The 10,340-nt window shown below is 49.8% G+C and overlaps 1 long non-coding RNA gene across 2 annotated transcripts; it reads left to right on the forward strand.

The window, feature by feature from the left end:
* Positions 1–693: 693 nt before the first annotated feature.
* On the forward strand, positions 694–9,673 carry LOC116558612. 2 transcript variants are annotated; one of them, XR_004272093.1, is made up of 3 exons: positions 694–827; positions 9,246–9,350; positions 9,526–9,673. It is a non-coding gene; the product is annotated as an uncharacterized LOC116558612 (long non-coding RNA). The 2 variants fall into 2 exon arrangements; XR_004272092.1 differs by having other exon boundaries at positions 697–836.
* Positions 9,674–10,340: the final 667 nt, after the last annotated feature.

The raw sequence follows: 10,340 nt of genomic DNA on the forward strand, positions 1-10,340 counted from the left end.
CGAGTGTGTAACAGATGCTAGAGGCTTGAGTGCAGTTTCTTTTCTTTTCTTTTTTTTTTTTGTGAAAGAGAGGCTCACTCTGTTGCCCAGGCTGGAGTGCAATGGCGTGATCTCGGCTCACTGCAACCTACGCCTCCCAGGTTCAAGTGATTCTCCTGCCTCAGCCTTCTGAGTAGCCAGGAATACAGGTGCCTACCACCACATCCAGCTAATTTTTTGTATTTTTAATAGAGAAGGGGTTTCACCATGTTGGCCAGGCTGGTTTCGAACTCCTGACCTCAGGTGATCCACCCACCTCAGCCTTCCAAAGTGCTGGGATTATAGGCATGAGCCACTGCTCCTGGCCTCACAGTTTCTTTAAGGAAATTAAAGGTCCTCACTTTACAGGTGAGGAAACTGAGGCTCGGAGGGGCAGGGCAGCCTGGAAAGTGGCCGCACTGTGCCTGGGTCTGCCTGCCTCCCAAGCCCACGCCACCTCCAGGCCACAGGGCAGCCAGGATTCTAGCCGCTTCGCTGCCTCTAAGTCCACCACACCCACTGCCTTCCTGACGAAGGAAGGCCTTGTGTGCACTGACTGAACACCTATCAGTCTATGGTACCCGTCATTATCAGCACCAGCAGACTGACCTCAGGTCAGCCCTTCCTATCTCGTAATGACACCTGTGCACCTCCATCCTTTTGAAAGGAGAGAGCCTAGTGAGCTGATTCCAAGGTCAGGAGAGTGGAAGTTAAAAGAGCCTAAAGGGGACACTTTCCTGCCATCAATCCCATGGCCGTGTGAGCAGAGCTTCCTGTCAGCCCGAGGTTTGACTGAAGTGGCCTTAAAGGTAACAGATGTAACATCTACCTGCTAATTTCTATTACATCACAAAAGTTCTGTGGTTTGTGGTTGGTAAATTTAGATACTGGAATATTGAACTCCCAGGAAAGGAATATATAGAGGGAATTGTGAAGAGACTGAAAAGGAGTCTCCAGTGGGTATTTTAACTTTTGGTTTTGTTTTGTTTTTGAGATGTCTCGCTCTGTCTCCCAGGCTAGAGTATGGTGGCACAATGTCAGCTCACTGCAACCTCCACCCTCCGGGTTCAAGCAAGTCTCGTGTCTCAGCCTCCCGAGCAGCTAGGATTATAGGCACCTGCCACCATGCCTGGCTAATTTTTTTTTTTTTTAGTAGAAACAGGGTTTTGCCATGTTGGCAAGGCTGGTCTCAAACTCCTGGCCTCAAGTGATCCACCTGCCTCGGCCTCCCAAAGTGCCGGGATTACAGGCGTGAGCCACTGTGCCCAGGCATAACTTTTGGTTTCTAAGATGCTACAAGTGGTGGAGACAATGGTGAGTCAAGGGTGTTTTCACACATCCTTGAAAAGGTGAGATGAGTCCTTCTTCAGTTGGTTTCCCCAAGTGCCATTGGCTGGGGAAATTAACAATAGCCATTTGGTTGAGTGCAGTGGCTCACATCTGTAATCCCAGCACTTCGGGAGGCTTGAGGTCAGGAGTTTGACACCAGCCTGAGCAACATAGTGAGACCCTGTCTCTATAGAAAAAAAATTAAAATGAAATCAGTAGCCCTTCCCCTTCCCGTCTATAGTTTGCTTTAATTTTTTTCATAGCCCTTTTCTCTAACCCATGTTGCATTATATATGTATATATGTGTATAGATATATACCTATTTATTTACTTATTTTCTATCTCCTCACTCCCCTATAAGAATGTAAGTTCCACAAGAACAAGGACTGTGTCTCTTATTTACCACAGTTTCCCAGGGGCTATAAACATAAGAAGGCTTCAGTAGAGACATGCTGAATGAATGAGTGAAGGAGTAGATGCACCCTGAAGGGTGGTTTAACCCTCTATAAATATCTTCCATGTCAGTTTCCCTGGGGAGTGGGTCCCCTGAGCCTGCACTCCCCTCTCAGCAGCAGCCAGAAGAGAGTCTCCTTGGGTTCTGCTCTCTGGGGTAGGGGAAAGAGGCTGGTGCTTGTGATGAGCCTTCCGCTGGGATCTACCAAGCCCTGAGCAGAGGATGGAGCAGACACAATTCCCACCCCATCCCAAGGGAATCCCCATTCTTGCAAGTTTCCTGACAGGAATGGGGCAGGTCTGCAGCCAGTTGTAGAGACCAGGAAAACTCTGGAAAGGGCCGCCCTCAGTGATTATAGGTCCTTCAGCTGCCCACCCAGCGTAAGCCCCTGCAGCCCTGCTTCGTTCACCAGTTTTCAGAGCGACAGCTAAGCTGCACGTACACAGGAGGCAGATGCCAGCCCTGTTGTCTCTGTTCCCAGGCCCCAGGATGACAAGACACTTGGTGTGTTCAGATGAAAGGGCTCTCCTTGCAAAGGGCAGGATTGCCAATCCCACTGAGCTCCCTGGAATGGGAAGCTGGACTCTCTGAACTCGTGATTACCACTGTTGTGGAGATTAAAGACTTCCTGTCGGAGAGAGCAGTCCTCCCGAGCCAAATAACACTAAGGGCTGGCCGGCGGCCATCTTGTGGGGCCTCCTTGGCAGCCAGAGCTGGAGGGACTTGGCTCTCTCATCGAGGGCTAACCTGCTTGAGGAAAAATCATGGTGTCTGGGCCAAAAACAGTCCCTGAGGGAGTCCTGTGCTGAGGCCTGGGCACTCTCTTGGCTTCCTCAGCCCCAGCCTGACCCACCTTGGCAAAAGCAGCTACCATGGCACATCCAGTGGGAGCAGGCCAAGGTCCCCATGCACTTGCCTCTCCCGAGGATTTCTGATGGGTGTGGCAAGGAGGAAGAAGGGCACGCCGGGGAAGCCAGCTCATGGGAGCCTCGGGGATGAGGGAAGGCCTCTGCTTCCTTATTTCCCCACCAAGGGCCTGAACCAGTCACACCCTGGGAGGCTGGTGCATGTGATGAGTCCCCACTGTTGAGACCTATAAAGTCCTGGCAGAGGATGGAGGAGAGAGAGTTCCCCTCACACTGTGCCCCAACCTGGCTAAAGATCAAAAGCATCTGGAACTCTTAGTGAAAAAGCAGATCTCAGGCCAGGAGCAAGGGCCCACACCCTATAATCCCAACACTTTGGGAGGCAAGGCAGGAAGATCGCTTAAGACCAGGAGTTTGAGACCAGTCTAGGTGACAAAGTGAGACCTTATCTCTATAAAAAATTTAAAAATTAGCCAGGCATGGTGGTGTCTGTGGTCCTAGCTACACAAGATGCTGAGGCAGGAGGATTGCTTGAGCCCAGATGCTGAGGCTGCAGTGAGCTGTGTTTGCACCATTGCACTCCAGCCTGGGTGATGACAGAGGAAGACCCTGTCTCAAAAAAACAAACAACAACAACAAAAAATCAACCCTCAGGCCATACCCTGTGAGTTCTGGCTCACTCTATCTCAGGCAGGTTCTAAAAATCTATTTTTTAAAGAAGATAATCCTGGTGCACCGGCTCTGAGTGCCTGTGAACAGGGAAAGTAGGATGGGGCACGGCGAGGGTCAGCAAACAGGATTCTGGCCTCTGTTCTTTCATATGACTTCAGGAAAGTCACTTTGCTTCTCTGGGCCTCAATATCCTGATCAATGTGTTCCATCCTCAGAGTGTGCTCAAAGGGATGTGTCACCGTGCATGGCTGTGGTCCCAAAGAATGCTCTGATCTCTAGGCCACCCTTAGCTGGGAGGAGGACCCTTTAGGAGGCCCTGATAATAACAGTGACAGCCAGCATCACTGATGCACAGCCCGGCTCTGAGCCCAGTGCTTGATCTGCATTGTCTCATTTTGTCTTCACAAATAACCTTAGGAGGCCACACTTGCCCATAGAACTTTCTGAAATAATGGAAATATTCTGTCCACACCGCCCAAAAACAGTGTAGCAAGCTATGTGTGGCTGTTGAGCATCTGAAATGTGGCTAGAGCAACTAAGAAAATGCATTTTAAATTTCATCTAATTTTACTTGAATTTCAAAGCTACACATGGCTGGGCACAGAGGCTCACATCTGTAATCCCAGCACTTTGGCAGGCAAAGGCAGGCAGATTACCTGAGGTCAGGAGTTCAAGACCAGCCTGGCCAATGTGGTGAAACCCTGTCTCTACTGAAAATACAAAAATTAGCCAGGCATGGTGACAGGCACCTGTAATCCCAGCTACTCGGGAGGCTGAGGCAGGAGAATCACTTGAACCCGGGAGGCGGAGGTTGCAGTGAGCTGAGATGACGCCATTGCTCTCCAGTCTGGGTGACAGGAGTGAAACTCCGGCTCATAAATAAATAAATAAATAAATAGCCACACATAGCCAGTGGCTACCATATTGACCAGCATGACTCCAAGATGTGATCTAGTATTATTTTCATATTAAGAACAAGAGAACAGGATTAGAGAGGTGAAATGATGTGGTAGAACTGGGATTTGAATCTGGATCTGAGGGACTCCAGGAGGTCTCCTCCTAATCACTGCAGAGTTCCACCAAGTCTGGAGGGCAGGACTCCAGTCCCAGCCCTGTGTCTAAGAAGTAGGTTGACACTTCTCTCAGTTGGGGGTACTGTCCAAGGTCCTTCTAGCTTGGACACCCCAGGCCAGTATATTTGGGGTGAGGCATGGGGAGAATAAGAGGGTTGCAGTTGCCTGGTGTCTAGAGCCTCCCAGACACAGAGGCATCCATGTCTGCCCTCCAGGCTCCTCCTGCCACAGTTCTCACAAGTCACTGGTCTTCTCCATGTCCCAAATGTTAGATGCTTCTAAAGACGGGCTACTCCTCATAACACATCTACGATGTAAATAGTATCATAGTCATTGTACAGTTGCAGAAACTGAGCTTCAGAGCAATGAAGTAAATTGTCTAATTTCCCACAGCACAGTGAGTGGTAGATCCCGGACTTAAACTCTGATCTGTGTGATCCCAGAGAGTGAGCCCTTCACCTCTGCTCTGTGTGGTCAGAGGGTTGAGCTGAGGCCCCAGGAACCCACTCAGCTGAAAGTCTGCTTTGTTACCAAGACACACTCATCCCCACCAGGATCCTGTCACCCTTCCTGAACCCAAAAGGGATTCTGTTCTCCTGCCAAAGGCCTGGCTTCTGGACCCACCTAGGCCCATGAAGATTGGTGTACAGGAGCCTCTAGCTGGAAAACCAAAGAGGAGGAAGAAGCTGCTGGGGGTTCTGTGGGCCAGCCCTTCCCACCCTCAGAGCCCAGACATACCCCATGTGGGGCTGAGAGGAAGCAGAGGCCTCAGTGGCCGGGGCAGTGGGCTTGATTCCTGAGGGGGCCACACCGTGCTCTCTGCTTCAAGGCAACCCCTGCCCACAGCCCAGTGTCCCTGTTGGAGCCCGACAGGGACTCAAAGTCCTGACAAAACTCAAAGGCTAATGTCTCCTGCATCTGGAGAGGCCAAAGCTGCCCTTGCCAGCCACACTGACACATGCACCATTCAGACTGGCGGCTTGGGGCCTGGGATCAGCGCCACAGAGTCCCACAGGGTCACACAGGCAGTGATTGCACGGCGTGCTTGTGTGTACTTGCAGGCTCATGCACATTCATGGGATGGAAGTCAGAGGCAGGAGGCAAAGGCAGGAAGCCATCAGCCCTTTTAGCCACGAAGGATCCACTCTAGGCAATTGGGTAAAGAGCTCCAGAATCCTGGACCTGCCAGAAGCAATCTCTGCATCCCACCAACAACGGCTCCAGGAGAGCACCAGGATCAACTGCAAGGCAGGCTGGGGAACCTCCTTACACACTCACACTCACCGTCGGCAAGCCCACCCACACCCATCCATACTCATCAACACAGTCTCACCTCCCACACACTCCCGCACATAGGTCATGCACACACTGCAGACACCGATACGTGCGTTCACACATGCCCCATGCTCACATGTGTTTTCATGCATTCACACATACACACTCACACACACACACATACCCACACACACACATTCACATCCCCCACACTGGCTCACACACATGGCACACATACACATTCACAGCCACTCACACAGACTCAGCAGAGGTCTGAGCCAGGGAGTGGCGCCGAGACAAGACCTTGTCCATTTATAGTTTCTTCTAGCGTGGAGGAAGTAGGGCTCTGCCCCCTCCCATCCTCTGAGATGTTCAAGACAAGGGATGTGGAGATATACCCAGGAGGGCTTCCCTGCCCCAGCAGTGAGGTGCCCAGCATTGGCGGGCTGGCCTGGGCTGCCCCCAGAAAGGTCTCATCAGCTGCCTTTCTCCCACTTTGTCGAGGATGCCCTGGGCCTGCACTGCTGCGCCTGCCCCTGGGGGCTCAGGCTGGACACCACCGCAGTGGCCCCTCTGGTCAGGGCGTGGAATTGCCAGGGAGGGAGAGGCGGTGCTGGGGAAGGGGAAACACGACTTCTCAGGAGCTTATGAAAAGCGCATAAATGGAAAGAGTTTCTTGTTGCTGCTCTTTTCTTGTAGACAATTCTGTCTTCCCCACAAGGCCTCTGGGAGCCGTATCCCTGTGTCCCCTGTATGATCAGTCCTGCCCCACCCCAGTATTAGCCCGCAGAAGTTCTTCCAGCCTGATCAGCTAGAGACCCTGAGCCCCCAAGGGGTTTGACACAGGAAACCTAACTACCCATCTTCCTGGGGCCTCCCCAGAGCCCCCCATGAGCACAGTGTTGTAAGCTTCGGGTGAGGTTGGGGGCTCTGTCACCAGGAGCAGCAGGTGCTCCTGGGCGGGCTGTGAGGCAGCTGGGCCTCTGGGTCCTGGCATCTACCCTCCAGACCATTTATTATTTCCTTAAGCTCTTCCCAGGCAACTCATCCATCCTGGCGTGCCCAGGCCACACTTCGCTCAGGCCCTTCTGTGTTCAAGCCCAGCAGCCGTGGCCCTACAGACAGCACCCCTGTATTCTATGCTGTCCCTGGATGCTCACAGGGACACAGCCCTAGCCTCAGATCCCCCTTGTCTGGGCCCATCCTCCCATTGTTCCTGCCTGACTGTGTTCTTGCCAAGAGCTGCCCCAGGGAGCTGGTCGGGGGAGGTTCCGATAGCTTCTTCATACATCCTGGAGGGAGCCAGTTCCTCTTCTGGATTCCTGGCTATGACTTCACAGAACTCAGAGTCTACACCTCCAGCCCAGCAATAAAAGCAAATAGGCTGCAGCTTGCTCATCTATTTATATTCCTATTGTCATTTCCCTTGCAACTGTCCCCTCCATACTAAGAAAATTTCTATAACCTTCTTTGGAGAGTTTAAAAACATGGACTCTGAAGCCACACTGTCTGGGTATGAATCCTGTCTCTGCCTTTTACTCGGTTGGGTAAATTACTTAACCTCTCCGTGCTTCAGTTTTCTCATCTATAAAATGGGAATGAAAATAGTCCTTACCTCTGAGGGCCACTGTGAGGATTCAATCATTAATATGTCTTTTTTCTTTTTTTCTTTTTTTTGAGATGGAGTCTTGCTCTGTCACCCAGGCTGGAGTGCAGTGGCACGATCTCAGCTCACTGCAACTTCCACCACCCAGGTTCAAGTGATTCTCCTGCCTCAGCCTCCTGAGTAGCTGGGATTACGGGCACCTGCCACTGTGCCCGGCCAATTTCTGTATTTTTAGTAGAGACAGTGTTTCACCATCTTGGCCAGGCTGGTCTTGAACTCCTGACCTCATGATCCACCCACCTCAGTCTCCCAAAGTGCTGGGATTACAGGCGTGAGCCACTGCGCCTGGCAATCATTAATATGTCTTAAGTGTCTTACAGCCTCTGTTCTAAAAGCAAACACTAGATGAGTGACTGCTATTTTTACTTACAGACATAAAAGTAACCAGTAGAAGAATGGCAAAATATCACCAAAATAGCCAAGTGGGTGGAGGAGTGTGGTGGGGAGTGCTGGTGGTGAGCTAGGTTCCTGGTCTTCCAAGCCATGGCATTGGTGGCGCCTGTGGATGACAGAGCAATATGCACTGCTTTAGGCACACCATTTGGAGCTATGGAAGGGACCTTCCGTGGAACCAAAACCAGAAAAGATGATTCCCTCTGGAGGTGGGACTCAGGGTGCCAGAGGAAGATTTCTCATTTTAGGCCCTCTGTGCTGTTTGATTTTCTCCCATATATATAACTTGTATGCTTTAAAAATAAGTAGTCTTTTTTAAAGAAGTTGCTAACAAAGGCTGCCAGGGCCAGTTGTATGCTGGAGTGGGCTCCCATCAGCTCATGATTTGAGAATCCATGGTCCATGCTGGAAGTATTTACACCAAGGGAATCAGCAAATGCTACAAATCAGGGCTTTCTATTCAGAGACTTGGTTTCTTAGCACATCACTAGAAAAGCCAGTTATCCCTGTGGTAACTTAATCCTTGTGATATCTTCTGCTTAAAACTCCAAAGATTGGAAGGATGGTGAGTCCCTCTCGTGGTCTGTGTTCATCCTGAAACTCCACTGGACATAAAATTTCATCTTTCTGGTCTTCAGGGTGCTTCTGGTCAGCCCGAACCTCTGAGAATTCTGGCATGGCCAGTTGAGCCAATGTGTCATCCTACTTTCTGCTCCTGTCATAGTAACAGATTTGGGACACTAGGTGACATTTATTCATTTATCCACAATACTCGTATGGAGTATCTGTCACTTATCAGGTGCACTAGACCGAGGGAGCCCTAGTCCCAGTGGCAGTCCCCTAGGGCTGCCTTCTGCCTCATTGGTAGAGCAAAGGCCCTGAAAACTTCGTAGCATCTGGAAAGTGATGCTGCCTCCAGAACATGGGAATCACCTGGGCTTGTTAAACGCAGGTGGCTGGGCCCTACCCCACCTCCCACTCTCAATTTCTGGTTCAGTAGAAATCACTGGTGGGGCCAGAAAATGGCACAATTCTCACAAGTTTCCAGGTGATGGTGATGCTGGTGGTTTGGGGACTGCACTTTAAGAACTGCCATTCTAGAAATTCCAAACAGACTGATTCTTCAAGGCAGGAGAGACCAATGAGGTGAGGTTTGTATTTCTCCCCTTGAGCTAATTTACTTAATTACTGTCTCTTGGCTTAATTACTTCCCTTAGCCAGTGAAAGTGTTGGTTGAAGGCAGTTCCTTGATGTGGACTACAAACACACTTGTGAAAATGCACAAACATTTGTATTTACTCAATGGCAATTCCAGGCTTCGGCTACAATCCCTCCAGGTCTTTAGCACTGTGGTTAGGTATGTGAGGTCTGCACTCTGGAACCCTAAACTTCAGTCCCAGCCCTGCCACTTGCCAGCTGTCAGACTCTGGGCAGATCCTCCACTCTCTCTGAGCTGTCATTTCGTCAACTGTTGGCTAATAATAGTATCAACTTTACAGGATTTTTCTGGGGCATCTGCTGAAGGGGACAAGTCATGGAAAGTGCTCAGTACTCAGAACATCCCCAGCACCTGGAGGCCAGCATTAGTCTTGATAGAAGTAATGGTACTGTCGCTTCTGATTTGTGTTTCTAACTAAATATTAATAGTTGTACTAGAGGTGGTTTGGCGGAGGTGATGTTCTATTTTTAATGTGTACTCTGTCACCAGACTAATATTTGGGGCTTAGGGTGGTCGGCTTCTTCCTTCCTCTGTGTCCTCTAACCATGCTGTATTCCCAGGGGATTCTCCATCCAGTGCGTGAGACCGAAGGAAGAGAAAGAACTCGGAGAACTCAGTTATTCCAGCTCCATTGCTGCAAATGCAGAAGGAGTTAAGAATTACAGAGATGTCTGGCTCAGAAATTTCCTTTCTCTAAAATAGCTATTTCAAAAAAAAAAAGGCTGGGAGAAATTTAGTTGTATATGTGTTTGTGCATTTTTTACTGTCTACTCCCACTCATCACATATACTGTCAAAAGAGGTTTTAAAGGATATATGTTGTAAATTCTGTGTGGTCAAGGGCTGTGTCTGTGGCATATGCCACTGAATCCCCAATGTTAAGCACGTTGCCTGGCACAGGACTGCCATTCAACGTATGCTAGGTAGCTTGAATGAATACTGACCCAAGGAAAGACACAGAAGCTTGAGGAAGAAAAGAAGAAATGGTGAACACTTGAAACTGTATTTCTACAGCTGGTGATGAGGAGCTCCTGATAAAAAGAACTGAAGCAGTAGCTAAAAGCAGTGGGTGTAGGCACTTGCTGGCAGGTGGTCTGCAGTCCTGAGCTAAGTCAGGACCTCCCAGTGAAAGCCACCACAGCTGCCAATGGCCCCAGGCCCCATGGAAACACTCCTCCTTCCCGCAAATGCCGTTTCTGTCTTCGCTCTTGCTGTTTCCTGGATCTAGGATTGCCAGATTTAGCAAATCAAAATACAGAATGTCCAGTTAAAGTTAAATTTCAGATAAATAATGAACACCTTTTTAGTATAAGCATGTCTCATGCAATATTTGGAACATGTTCTAAAATTGTTTTACTGTTCCTCTGAAGCTTAAA

This window comes from Sapajus apella, unplaced genomic scaffold, assembly GCF_009761245.1.
Source record: "Sapajus apella isolate SASKATOON/1434 unplaced genomic scaffold, GSC_monkey_1.0 scaffold22, whole genome shotgun sequence".
Lineage (NCBI taxonomy): Eukaryota > Metazoa > Chordata > Mammalia > Primates > Cebidae > Sapajus > Sapajus apella.